Here is a 14,428-nt window from a genome sequence, read left to right as displayed (position 1 = left end):
GTTCATGTTGACATTTATGTTTGAAACTACATAACCTGGACAGCTTCACAGGAAACAGTAAGAATAGTTTTCTCTGGGAAGGGAAACAGTGTAAGGGAAACAGAACAGAATGGCTTTTCACTGATGCTCTTTTCTTAATGTCCCTATGTGCTTGTTAGAAAAAAATCAATACAGCAATTAAGGAAAAAATAAAAGACACCCTTAAAATGTGCAGAATGTAGGATAGATTGTTTAAGGAAATAAGGGTCGCATAAGATACAAAGATTTAAACAGTTGAGTAATAGCAGAGGGCTGGCCAGAGCTTTCACAGCATGCCAGGACCCAGGGTTGGTGCACCATTTCCTACAGACTGCTTATTTTGCAGCAATTAAAACTATTTAAAACTTTTTTAAAATTACATTTAATTTAATATATTTTTAAAGGAAAAATATTCCTAATATTGATTTCTTTTTTTTAATGCAAGCTTTCTTGACACTTGTGGAATATAGCTTAGGATTTAAACTCTAGGAAATTACTGACCCCGAAAAATCTAGGCTGGGTCCCTGCACTCCAGCTTCAGTTTTTCAGGAAGATGGATACTGGTGTTAACTGGGTTTAATTGGAAGGGTGACAGGCTCCAGTTTATTCAGCACATGCTGCCCACGTGTGTCACACGCGCACGGAGTAGAGACCTTAGCAGTCTACACTGCTCCGTTTCCTCCCCATCCTGTACTTAGAGCTACTACCAGTTCCAAGAGGTGACAGGGCCCAGCAGCCTGGAAGTGGGGCAGTGGGACAAGCTGCTTTCTTCCACCATCAGAGTCTCTGTATTTCAGCCTTCAGGAGACCATGGCATTGAAAATGGAGTGTTAGTTTTTGAAAAGAGAACCCTGTGATTCAGTAACATTGACTTTTTTCTATTAAAGCTAGTTTCTTTTTCAGAAAAGGAAACTAAGGGGAAAATAACTAGTGAGGGGTACATTACGTCCTAAACTGCATATGTTACAAAGGAAATCTTGTTTGTTGTGGAGTTTTAAGGCACAGCTTCCCCAAGGCAAGGGTAATTTTCAAAATGGTTAGCAATCAGTACAGCCTCAGAATCCAGACATTCTGAATGGATGCCGACTTAAATAACTGGTGTTGGCTGTCCCCATGGGAACAGGCTGGATGTAACCGTGGCAGCTCTGTGGCCATGAGACTAACTTCTGGTTAATGGGAAGTGCGTTACCATGTGATCCTTTCCAGAACCTCCCTTAAGGGATCGTATGTGTCCCTTTTGCCCTGTCATTATTTATCATTCCCAATCCGCTGTCTAGGATGTAGATGCCACCATCCTGGCCCATGAAGTTGAACCATAGGTGATCAAGAAACGCAGCAGTGGAGTGCCACACTTGCCCCCCTGGACTTTTTCCTGAGAAAGAAAGAAACTTCTCTTGTTTAAACTGCTGGTACTTTGGGCTTCCTGTCTCTCTAAGCCAAACCTGATTCTAACTAATGTAGGTCCCTGCCATGTTAGGTAGATTCAGTTTTATTTTATTTAAAACTCCCAATTATCCTGTGAACTAGGTAATTCTTGTTCTCATTTAAGGGGTTAGGAATTTGAGGTTAAATAAAAATTAAATAACTTGCCCAAATGTACCCAGCTAGAGCCAGCCTTTGAATCCATGTCTGATCTTTCTGATACTAAATCATCAGAAGCTTAATCCTTGCTTTAGTAATTCATAGAAGCATGAAGAAGGGCATGTGGCATATGGTTTTGTAACATTCACGCTTTGGCAGAGCCCCAATTTTGTGGATTTTTTAAAAGGACGTTGGGTTTTTCAGAGAAATTCATTTGTGGCTTTTTGAATGTGACAAACATGTTAACAATTTTTCAGTCAATAATACTTATCAGAAAAGTTTTTTTTTTTTTTTAATTTCAAAGAAACCTATGTTGTTTCTCTGCCAGTATTTGCTTAATTGTAATTTGCTAATGGGGATGTTTCATAGAAAAAGGGAATTGTTCATAAAGAGATCTTGTAGTTCATTTTCTTGAATTATGTCTCTGTGGAAGAAAGTTGGGGATTTTTCAGAATTATTCTTACTCTGCAGCAACTCCGGACCATGCCCTGTGTTTGCTGTGTGATCGTGCAGAAATTAAGATGACAGTGGAATGAAGGTAATAGGTTTTCCGGATGGTCACAGGGGGCAGCCTGTGCGGCCGCTATGTCTGCAGTGCAGACACAGAACGGAGGCCTGGGAGGGCTGTGAGCTGAGCTGCTCTGGGCTGGGGTGGAGCGGGCAGGCCAGCAGCTGCTGCCCAGAGCACAGGGAGGGCCCAGCAGACCTGAGGAGGCTGGTGAACTGGTCCAGTGCAAACAGCCGTTTGGCAGCAGAAGCTGCAGTAGAGACCAGGCTCTTACCAGCTGCCCAGGCTCCTGTTGGTCCTCTGGGTGCCACTTCAAGTTCACTCAGTCAATGCAGAGCAGACATTTAATTGGTTCAGAACAGCCATCTCTGAGTGTATTTCTGGGAACACTTGGATCTGCAGGGTTTGCTGTGTGAAAAAGGATCCTATGGCAAACAACTTGGGAGAAATGCTGTGTTCTAACAGCTTTCCTGAAAATTCGCAGGGCGCACTTAGCATGATAAAAGTCTAAGATGTTGAGACTTTAACTTTACTAAACAGTCTCTGAAACTTACTTGAAAATGAAATTTGTATCTTTATAAATTTAACGTCCTATGGAACTACTTCATGACTGTTTTAATCAGCAGTTAATAATGGTTTTGGAGATTGATGTTTGAGTGGGTTGAGTTCCTGAGGAAATACAAGATTTGAATCTTAACAACATGGGACTTCTCCTGGGGTCCTGTTTGCTCTTATTTTCCAGGCCATATTCTTTAAAGTTCAGTGCCTCTCTGCTTGTGTATTTCACAGAAGCAAATCTTGAACGTTTGAAAGGCCCTTTGAGGTCATCTAATTTGGCCTCTTCATTTGCTAGGTGAAGAAAGTAGGATTTAGAAAGATTAAGTCACTTGCCAAAGGCCAAACAGTTAATAAATAAGTGAGGGTGCTAGAGCCAAGATCTCTTAATGTACCATTAGTCAATTCCTGGTGAAAATCACTGGAGTTATGTAGTTCCTTACTTTCAAGACTTTTTTTTTTTTAACAATATCCGTATTGGGATGGGATAAGACCAAAAAAGTGGATGTTTGCTTTCCTGTCAAGGCTTGGGAGAGGTAAAGTGAGCCAAAGAGGATGTGCCCACAGGGGCAGAGATGGAGTTCAGTAAAAGGAGTCCTGCAGAGGAAAGCAGGAGCCTAGATCAGGAGTGTCTTGAAAGATCACCCGATTTGTGTGGCTGAGGATGACTTAAAACAAGCTCTCTTTTTGAGTTCCTTCCCTGTGGCTCCTGAGCAACAAACAGATGAATAGCTCACAGACAGGTTTGCAGCTATTGTCGTATTTTACAGGGTGGCAGCTGCCGTGAGGCCATCAGGGAGTGCTCATCAGCTGTCAGGGGTAATACTCCTCTGTTTTCCTTGGAGTTAAGGATTTGCAAAGAATGACTTTGCAAATGACTTTGCAAAACACTTTGGAAACATTTTTAAACAGGGTCTAGAATATTTACATCATTAGGGTCCAGATTGCTTTGATTTACATTTTCTTTCTTTCATGGTGAAGTTGATAGAGCCTTGCTCATTGATTGCTTTATGAAATTGGATCCTTCATTATCTTGCGAGGTTCTTTTTTGGTGTTATTTATTGTGTTAGAATGTCACCTGTCATAAATGTATGTAGATTTCATCTTGAGTATTTTTATGTTTTACGAAATAATGTCTATAGTCTTATAATGAAACAACACTCTTTATCTGTTACAACCAAAGCTTTCTGTTTACGTGTCCCCTTTTGAAGGTGCTGCGTTCAGAATGAAAGCTGTAAATCTAACCTCAAAATGTAAGGAATATTAGGTTTTCCTCCTGATGGCCCAGAAGAAACAAGTCATAAGACTGTGGCACTGCTGTGTTTCTGTTAAATGTCTGGAAAATCCCTATAATACCAAACACTGGGACACAATTTCTAAAGTCTTTCGTCCCTGTTGTCATCTCCTATAAAGAACTGAAAAGAGATTTACCTCCCTAAAAAGAGATAGTACCAATCAGTATCTGTTCAAACTCTGAGAATAAGTTTAACTTAACCAAACATGTAGAAGATAACAGAATAAGTCTTATTTCTAAAAGTATTAGTTTTCTTCCCATCGCTATAGGCTTTTAACAAGGCCTGGGGTATTGATCATGAATGTTTATGATTATTTATGTATATATGAATTTATTTTAGAGTAGTTTTAGGTACAGAGATAGCATATACCCCATGCTTCTCTTCTCCCCAGACACAGCGCCCCTCATTATCAATACCCCCGCCAGAGCAGTACATTTATTACAGTTGATGAAACTGCAGTGACAGATCTTAATCACCTGAAGTCTTGGAGTTGTACATTCTGTGGGTTTGGCCCAATGTTTAATGACATGTATCCCTCATTATAGTATCCCATAGAGTGTTTTAACCACCCCGAAAATTCCCTGTGCTCCACCTCTTCACCCCTCTGCCCCTGCCACTCTCAAGACCACTGATCTTTCAACTGTATCCATAGTTATATGTCATATAGTTGAAATCTCATTGTATATAGGCAGTAACTATATTTTGAGTCAGACAATTTTTCTCTTATTTATGCATCGAGGATAATACATGAGGGTCTGGCATGTTAGAGGCTTTTTTGAAGCAGAAAACTTGTCTGATACTTTTGTCAAGTGATTGCTGTGAGGATTTTACAGTTTGAAGACAAACGTTACTCTTTTGCGTGTGAGTATTCATTTTACTTCTGTTGACCCGGAGCCCAGACTTGATGGACGCACAGACCTGCTTTTGCTGCTTTCCGCTTTCTCCCAGGCTGGCCTCCCTACCTGCTGTGTTCTCTGTCTCCCACCCCTGGAATCCCAGACATCTTTGAAAACCTTGTTTGAACAATAGCTGCTTGTGAAACTTTATTCAGCCCTTTTCCATTCAGACAGACCTTCCTCCAGTGTCTTTGTTCACAGTTTAATTATCACACTTTTTGACCCTAGTGTAATTATTGACTTACGTGTCTGTCTCTCATTTTTCTAGACACTAATTTCTCTGAGGACAGGGGCTAGGTCATCTTCATGTCTGGAACCTAGTAGGCCTTCAATAATTATTTCTGGAACTGAACTTCTCCATGTTAAAAAAAAAATGTTTTAGAATTGCTTTCCATTATATCAAAGAGATTTTATCTTTTTGAATTAGAATGAACTCACTCACTATGCAAAGTGTAAAAACTCATGATAGTATTCTTCTGAATTACTCTTATGAGTCCAGTGGACTCTATGGTCATCACAAAACACTACTGGAATTTTATCTTAATATTCTATAAATATCTCTGGATTGTGTATTGCTAATTCTGTGAAAAACCCGAGACTCTATAGTTTATTTGTTTCTAGAAGATTTAAGAAGAAACTAAGATTAGACTCTTCAGTGCTTTATATCTATGTATCTTCAGGTCTTATGGGAGGAGATATTTTCTTAGATTGACTTCTCCTTAGAGAGACATGGATGTCTGTGTCTGTAGTTTATTTGGAAGGTAAGAGAAACAGCGGAAGCTCCAGTAGTGTGTTACCAAGCGAGTCACCGCTGTGGGCAGCTGGAGGCCTGCTTTGCTGGTACTCCAGGAGGCCGTGTGAGGAACCTGCTTTGGTGGATCCCACCTGAGGGTGTAGAAGCTGGATCATTCAAACGTCAGCTCTGGTCATCCCCTGACTGAAGGCAGAAGGAGGGTGTTGGCATTCATTTCTGGAACTCCATATGCCCCGTGGGCCCCCTCTGCATGCTCGTGGCACAGCCCTCCAGCACAGATTTGCAGCGATGGGCCAACAGTGGCAAGCGCAGCAGGGAGCCCAGAGACGAGATCCGGGTCTGTGGATGGGGGCATGTGGTGCCTGGTGCAGACGGAGCCATGTGGCTGCTTATTTAGCAATTCAGTCTTAGTCCTTTTTATCATGAAATATCTAGATAGAGAGAGAATGACAATTAAGTACAGTATTTTCTCCTGTTTGAACTAACACAAATAACTTTTCCTTATAGAGAAGAGAAGGTTTATGAAAGGTCAGTTTGATTGAGTAGGCATTACAACCCCCTGCCTGCACTTTGGTACCTAATTACTCCTTTGTCTTTGAATTTCTCTCGTTATTATAAAGTTCTTGCTTATACTCCATAGGTTTCTTCCTGATGGTGACTTGAGCCTGTGTTTCGAAGGAAGGCACAAAGCCCCACTGCACACGTTTATTCCATACATTCTCATTTAATCTTCAGAATAAACCTGGCACCTGGGCTTCGTTTACAGATAAGGCGACAGAGATCCAGCAACTGAAGATCCTAAATGTTTTCAGAACTTAAATGATTTGCCAGGGTCATGACATAACAAGTAATGCTGACTGTCCACAGTGGCCCTTCAGTTTGGGGAGGGGAACTGGGTGACCCTTAATAGAACAAAATTCGGGATCACTGCCATACAGAAAATCTGTTCTTTATGTCCCTTAATCCAACATGTCCTTGAATAGGATGGGAGGTAGGGACAGGAAGATTGTCTTCTTATTGTACATATACCTTGCTCCCTTCTTCCTCTTCTCCTAAAATGTCATTGGCTTCAGGTCAGGATGACAGCTTGTTAATTGTAATCTATCAGCCTCTTGGTGTAGATCCCCTGGAGTTGGAAATGGCAACCCACTCCAGTATTCTTGCCTGGAGAATCCCCATGGACAGAGAGCCTGATGGGCTGCCTTCCGTGGGGTCACAGAGTCAGACACGGCTGAGTGCACATGCATGTGTGGTGTACAGCACTCATTGAGTCTATGTAGGGGAATCAAATGATATTCAAACTCTGCAAATACACACTGGATTTCTGTGCATTGCACAGAGTAAAGACTTATTAAGTATTTGCTGACATTTGAAGCAGCAAGTGGTGGCCTTTGAAAATGGGAAATAGGGGTGACTGTGGGAGTCCCTTCCTCACACCATACAGATGCTGTGTCAAAGGGGTCCTGAGGTGGATCGGATGGAGGCAGCATGGCTAGAGTAGTACCTCGTGATCGGTGATTGAAAAGGGAGGCAAAGTCATGTGGTAAAAGCCAGGCTGAGTGTTAAGTATGAAGGACAAAGCTGTAGAAGTGGCAGGGGAGGTACAGTCAGAGACCAACAGGAACTGGAATTGAGTCAGTTCCAACGCAGGAAGCCGTTCTGGACCAGAGCCATAGACCAAAGCTGTATGTGGGAGTGCATGCATGCTAAGTCGCCTCAGTCATGTCTGACTCTTTGCATCCCCATGGACTGTAGCCCGCCAGGCTCCTCTGTCCATGGGATTCTCCAGGCAAGAATGCTGGAGTGGGTTGCCATACCCTTCTCTTAGAGAAACTTTGGAACATGTATAGACAACTGCAAGAAGACAGCACTGTTTAACCTTCATGGATGTAGAAATAAGTGGTAAAAAAAAAATGAGGTGCTTTGAGCTGAGCCCATTTTTTTTCTTGTTACTGTGTGGTTTAATAGTCCTCAGTCATCTTTAGAGGTGACCTATCTAGAATCCTGTCCTCAGTAATAGATGTGGGCTTAGGGTTTTGAGTGTGTGCTTGTTCTGTTAGCTAATAGGGCTGATAGAAGCTGGGAGGTGGGTTTGGAAGAACTAATCTCTTTTTGATGACAAGATAGCTGAGAGGCAAGGATGGAAATCCAGGTGGCTGGGGATGGGACAGGACTTCCAGGACTCTCTGACTGCTTGCACAGTACTGCTGCACCACGCCGTGTGTCCTCTCCTAGGGAAGGAGCTCTTCTATCAGATTATGTCATGAGTATCGTGTCCTTAACCCTTTTCAGTATCCCCCATTAGAGCACTTCAGAGAACTCGGCTGCTTTAAGGCACCGTTATTAAACCTTAGTTGCATAGATCACCAAACCTTAGTGCATTTTTCTTTTGTTTAAATATATTAGGGTCAACCCCATTTCTTTTTTCCTCTCTGCAGTATTTTCTGTCAGCCCCAATGTTCTATCGATCATTTGTTCTGAAGACTCTTAGTAGGGTAAATTCTTAACAGTTGTCAATGATTAAATAATTTCAGTAGGAAAAATGTACGTGATCCTAAACCCTCAAGCATCTACTTAACAGACATCTACTTAACTTCACGACACTGAATTCAGTTAGAAACTGAAGTAACTGCTTCATGGAGTAGCATAGTTACCATAACATGAGGTTGAAAGACATTATGTTCCCTAGAATACAGCTCTGTGTCCACTTTCCTTGAGTTTTTGTAGTCTGTGCCCACATAGTTTAGGACCACAGTCAAAAACAAAAAATACCATGATTTGGTAACAAAATATTTCTTAAATTCTGTTTGATGCAAAACAGTCAAATAGTATACAGATAAATCAATGAAAACAATGCATTTTTGAAGGTTAAATACCTAAAGTTATCAGTGTGGTGAACTAACAGACCCCAAGTATTGTGAAATGAGAACTTACAACATGTTCCAGCTCTAAGACCACAGTCATGTCCACTGGGGACTCTGGTCCTTTGTATGTAGCTGGCCTTCGGGTCCTCCATATGCAAATAGTGAGTGCGTGCTAAGTCGCTTCAGTTGTGTCTGACACTTTGCAGTCCTATGGACTGTAGCCTGCCAGGCTCCTCTGTCCATGGGATTGTCCAGACAAGAATACTGGAGCGGGTTACCATGCCCCGCTCCAGGGGATTTTCCTGACCCAGGAATCGAACCCATGTCTCACTTCTCCTGCATTGGCAGGCAGGTTCTTCACCACTACCACCACCTGGGAAAATGGACTTCAGCCTGCCAGGCTTCTCTGTCCATGAAATTCTCGAGAAAGAATACTGGAGCAGGTTGCCATTCCCTTCTCCAGGAGATCTTCCTGATCCTGGAATCAACCCTGGGTCTCCACATTGCAGGTGGATTCTTTACCACTGTGCCACTGGGAAAGCCCTATGTAAATAGCAATACTTCTTAAATGCTAAGAAATGCCACATAACCAAAAAATTGGGATACTGAAAGAAACTTCCTGTCAACTGAAATCTCTTAACTGAGAGTATGAGTATATTTGAAATCGAAACAGCTCGAGCTATGTGTGCGGTTGCCCAGGTTAACTGAAAAAAGAGAGAGAGAGAGAAAAGAAAGCCAGTCTGTTGCAGTTTCTGAAGATGTACATGCAAGTAAACCTCTCTTTCCCTTTCTCCTCAGATCTGAGGCTTCTAGTTTAATTTTATTCACAGCCCTAAATAAATTACTTATTATTTGTTATGCCTTTTTGTAGCATAGAATGGGTGATTGATATATTGCTTAGCTAGCTTATAATCAGTGGTGAGAAATGTTCAACGTCCTGTTTATAGAGAATGATCATCCTTTAGTGTTCTGTAGTTTTCTGCTGTTCCCAGGTGTGCTTTCAATTTAGATTCTAACCAAAGAAATCATCCCTTAGCTGACTCTGCCTGGAAAAGCTGAACTATTATCACTGAGATGTTTCTAGTTCATTCACTGTAATATTCCTGTGATGTCTAAAATAGTTTTAGACGTAATTAATTCTGTCTGCACTTGAGGAGTGGTGGTCTTTATGATTTGATTTAGTAATAACAGTATTTTTCAGGACATGAAGTTTATGAAAGTAAAAAAAATTATTCCACATATTTTCATAGTAAAATTTCTTATTTCATGAGGATGAATTGACATGTATTTCAAACACACTAGTCAGGAAATGGTGCTCTCAAATTTCTTTCCCTCTTTTTTCTCTGTTTTGTCAGCAGGTGGCGTCTAAACTGTTTCCTATCTCTTCTGTTTTCTTTGCCTTTTTATTCTTTTCCTTCCTCCCTGCACCACCCCCGCCCCCCTTGGCAAACATTTGTCATAAGAATGGATGCTGTTATTTAAAAAAGTCTGACTGTGACATATTGTCTTTTCAAAAGGACAAGAAGGAAATGAGGAAACAGGTTTTCATTGCTCAAGGCATAATGCAACTGGTTGATTTTTCTCTGCTAACATATTTGTTAGAGGAACATTCATTTTCCTTTAGAAGCAGATGTTACATTTTACTGTAACAATTAAATTTGCTTTTATATTTCTATCATATTACTTTGCATGAAGATGGCTCCTCTTTTCTCCTTTTTTAAAGTGCTAGGCTATTTTCCAAAGAAAAATGTACAGATAAATTGATGAAAATACATTTGTGCTTAGTTTTGGAAGTAAAACCGATAACCATGATTTGGGCTAGTCATTGTGAATATGAAGTACTGTTAAAGATTTGATTGGGTAGAGAACTCATTGGAGAAGGAAATGGCAACCCACTCCATTGTTCTTGCCTGGAGAATCCCAGGGACGGCGGAGCCTGGTGGGCTGCCGTCTATGGGGTCACACAGAGTCGGACACAACTGAAGTGACTTAGCAGTTAGCAGAGAACACATACAACTTAGTGAAAGACTGTTAGTGATTGAAATAGGATTTAATTAATATGTATTACAAAACCAGATGGCAGGTGGGACAGTGTGTCTGAGTTAATTAAATATTCTGAGGAATACTACAAGCCCCACACCCCTTATCCCTTTCCCTATCCTTTCTTCATCACTAAATACATATTCAATGTTTCCAGAATGAATGTGACGCTAGAAGAAAAACAAGTATATGGCATTGTCTTTGCTGTCAAGAATTCAGTCTTACTGAATGTATATGATTTGCTAGCTCACTTTCCTGCTTTAAGAAGAATATTAGGGTGAACTCATTTTAATCTTTGACATATTATTACCTCTCATCTCTGTTTGTCTAAATCCAAGTTTCAGCTCTGCCATATTCTTCGTAATTATCTTAATTCTACTCCTGCCCCTCTCCACTCAACCTGCCCCACCTTCAAAAGCAGTGATCTCATACTTCTCTGAACATGCTTATTAGCATTTATGTAAACCCTTCTCTTGGCTTTTTCACTTACTGTTTTATAGAATCATTAGTTAACAGTTGTTGAACCTAAAGCATCTTGATTTCTAGTAGTTCTCAGCACGATACCCTGCATAGAAATGCTTTTCATTAAGTGATTTATTGAATATTTGTTGGATATTAACTTTATGCATACATGGGCTCTTAGAAATAGTCAGACCTGGATTTGGAACTCAGCTCTGTGATTTTGGCCAAGCCTTACCTCTCTCTGAATTTCAGTTTTCTCATCTGTAAGCTGGGGTTGAGAATGACTTCTTAATAGAGATGCTCTTAAGATAAAAATCAACAGTGTAGGTAAGACACAGTGCCTCAGATACATTAGCTGCTCAGTAAATCTTGGTGTGTGTCTGTATGTCCTCCCAGGATGTGCACACATGTACGCATAGACATGTGGTATATGTGCAAGATGCTGGGCTCTAGAAGAAAGTCAGGACCTCACAGTCCTGTGTCCATGTTGCTTAAGGAAGAAATAAACCCATACAAGGTAGAAAATGATGGTGCTCTTGGGACAGCAGAGACAGAGTGCCATGGGAGATCACTTCTTTCTCCCAGAGAAGAATGGACTTGGTTTATGAAGAGTTTCAATGCAAAAGGTGGCAATTATGTGGAATGTAAAAGAATGGATAGGGCTTGAATGGGTGGAGCTGAAGACTAGAGAGGCAGATAAATGTTTTAAAAGGCGTGTCTTTTCAAAAACTATTGTCGTGCAGTGGAACTTACTGGTCAGAAACTGAGATTGGAGATGGATATCCCTGTAAGTAGTTTTCTCAGAAACTTGCCAGACGCCTGAGTGTGTTCTTGGTTGGCCTATTCATTTTGTTTCAAATGTGGTAGCTGCCACCAAGAATGTTGGAAATGATTAAATAGCTTGGCAGCAACTTCACTAGTACTTGAATTTCAGTAATCTATAGCACCATATTGGGTATATTTCCCATGGAAGTGGAGAAGGAGAAATTAACTTGGTAACTGTCCCTAAAGATGTGTCAGCAAGAAGGTTAATGATGAAATAATCAAAGATAATGCAGAATAGCTCCCTAGTCCTTTTTGTATACAGATTTTTCTAGGTGTTATCAAGTAGGGAATAAAAGATGCCAGTCATGCTAGAGCCCTCCATCCCCGACCCCCACCCTCCGCCGTCCCCAAATCAGGTGGTGGTGTGCTCGTTGGGCTTTGTATCATCTCCATGCAAGTGTGGCCCTTCATCTGCAGTCTGTACTCTGCATAAAGTTAGCATGAGTGATCCCAGCTGGCACAGAGGTAGGCCTCTCAGAATAGTGAGTCAGTAAGTTATGGAATCATTTCATACTCTCCAGTCATACTTTGAAAATCTTCACAAGGTGGCAAGCTTCCAGTACCCACACACTTTTAAATGATTATCAGAGTCTTCAGCAAGGGCCGCTGTGACTGCAGAGTCTCCTCAGGCCGGTGCTAAGAGTGGTCTGAGCACAGCTGAGGTGCGTGCCTCACCCCTCTCCGTCCCTCAACCCCTGCTTAGCTCTGCCGCTCCAAGCTGGAAGGGGTGCTGCGCTGGCTGTAGGGGTACAAGAAGAGGATGCTAAACCCGCCTACTCTAGAGCTATACAGTAGATGAGAAATCTCTGTATAGAAATGTGTGTAGCAGAAATTGCAGTTGAAGACAGGCACTTCTTTGGAATTGGCAGGTGGCTGATACATCTTTTTGTTACTGAGGTGCCACTGACCTGTGGCCAGGAAGGGGCTGGTCTCTTCTGACCAGTCTCCTTTCTTTCCCCCACCTTCAAATGCTCTCCATGTCTTCTACTGTCTAAACAGGAAACCAGGGTGCTAGAATCCCCCAGAGTTACGGGTGTGAAGGTTGTGGGTGTGTGAATGGCTCAGGACGCTGCCTTTCATGGGACCCTTTCCCCTCCCGCTTTTAGAGAAATCATCCCAACAGTTGAGTAATTTCCTTTCCCAAGCCCACCGCCTTCATACCCACAGCACTGAGGAAATCATCTTGCACTTAATTCCTTGTGTCTCCACTTTAAAAGCACAAAGATTCCAGGTAGTCTACCCCATACCTGGAGAACTCTTCTTTTCTCAAACTCTAGCCCCCCAAAAGTCTGTTTACAACTACCACTAACGTTTATTGTGTACTTACTTGGGGTCAGATCCTTTTCTAGGAGACCATTAAGTATCTTTGCTTTAATTAACCTAACAAACCTGAAAGCTGTATTACCATTTTCACATCTGAGTAAATTGTGGCTTACGGGGTTTGACCAAGACGCCTGCAGCTAGTGAGTGAAATAATCTGAGTGTGAACCTAAGTCTTTGATTACTAAACTGTGGAAGGTGAGTGCTGAGTTCTCACTTTGCCAATGACTATTTCATCTTGAATATGTTTCTTACATGCCTTTCCCTTATCTTAAAAGAAAATCATTAGAGTAGTTGCATTCCAGAATATCCTATGTAAGAAATCTGTGATCCTACTCAGCTGCTATTTGACTTCCAATCTTTTCCAGCAAGAACGATGATTTTGAAACTGTAAAGAGTACAGAACTAGATGGATGAAACTGGAGTCCATTATACAGAGTGAAGTAAGCCAGAAAGATAAAGACCAATACAGTATACTAACGCATATATATGGAATTTAAAAAGATGGTAATGATAACACTGAGAAAAAGAGACACAGATGTACAGAACAGACTTTTGGACTCTGTGGGAGAAGGTGAGGGTGGGATATTCTGAGAGAATAGCATTGAAACAAGTATACTATCAAGGGTGAAACAGATCACCAGCCCAGGTTGGATGCATGAGACAAGTGCTCAGGGCTGGTGCACTGGGAAGACCCAGAGGGATGGGATGGGGAGGGAGGCGGGAGGGGGGATCAGGATGGGGAACACATGTAAATCCATGGCTGATTCATGTCAATGTATGACAAAAACCACTACAATATTGTAAAGTAATTAGCCCCCAACTAATAAAAATAAATGGGAAAAAAAAAAAGAGTACAGATCTGCAGCAGTGTCCTGAGAAGTGTAGTTCAGTGTGGGGGGAGATAGTCCAGTGATGACTGTTACAAATTAATGGTGCTGCATGGAGCTGGCAAGTATCTCAAAAGACCCCCAGTGTTGACTAAATGTTGAAAAATCATACAGAATTTAAAAGGGGGTTGAAGACAGGAGCAAAACAACCTTTGTCCAAATTTTAAATAAAGCAAGAGGTTCTGGAAGCCAAACAAATACTCTGGCTATTGATCACCAACAAAACATACAGTAAAATAGATGTTTGTCAACTTTAAGGAAAGTAAATGATTTTAGTAGGTCCAGTGCGAGTTCATGAAGGACAAATAATAAAAACGAACTTTTAGGCGTTCACATGTTAAGGGTATGTTGTTGACAAATTTTGCCTTGATTTTACCAAAGCGTTTGACCAAAAATTCTGTGAAGACAGTCGTGTGTTGA

The sequence above is a fragment of the Cervus canadensis genome, chromosome 3, assembly GCF_019320065.1.
Source record: "Cervus canadensis isolate Bull #8, Minnesota chromosome 3, ASM1932006v1, whole genome shotgun sequence".
In the NCBI taxonomy this organism is placed as follows: Eukaryota; Metazoa; Chordata; class Mammalia; order Artiodactyla; family Cervidae; genus Cervus; species Cervus canadensis.
Note: the sequence above shows the minus strand (reverse complement) of the source record.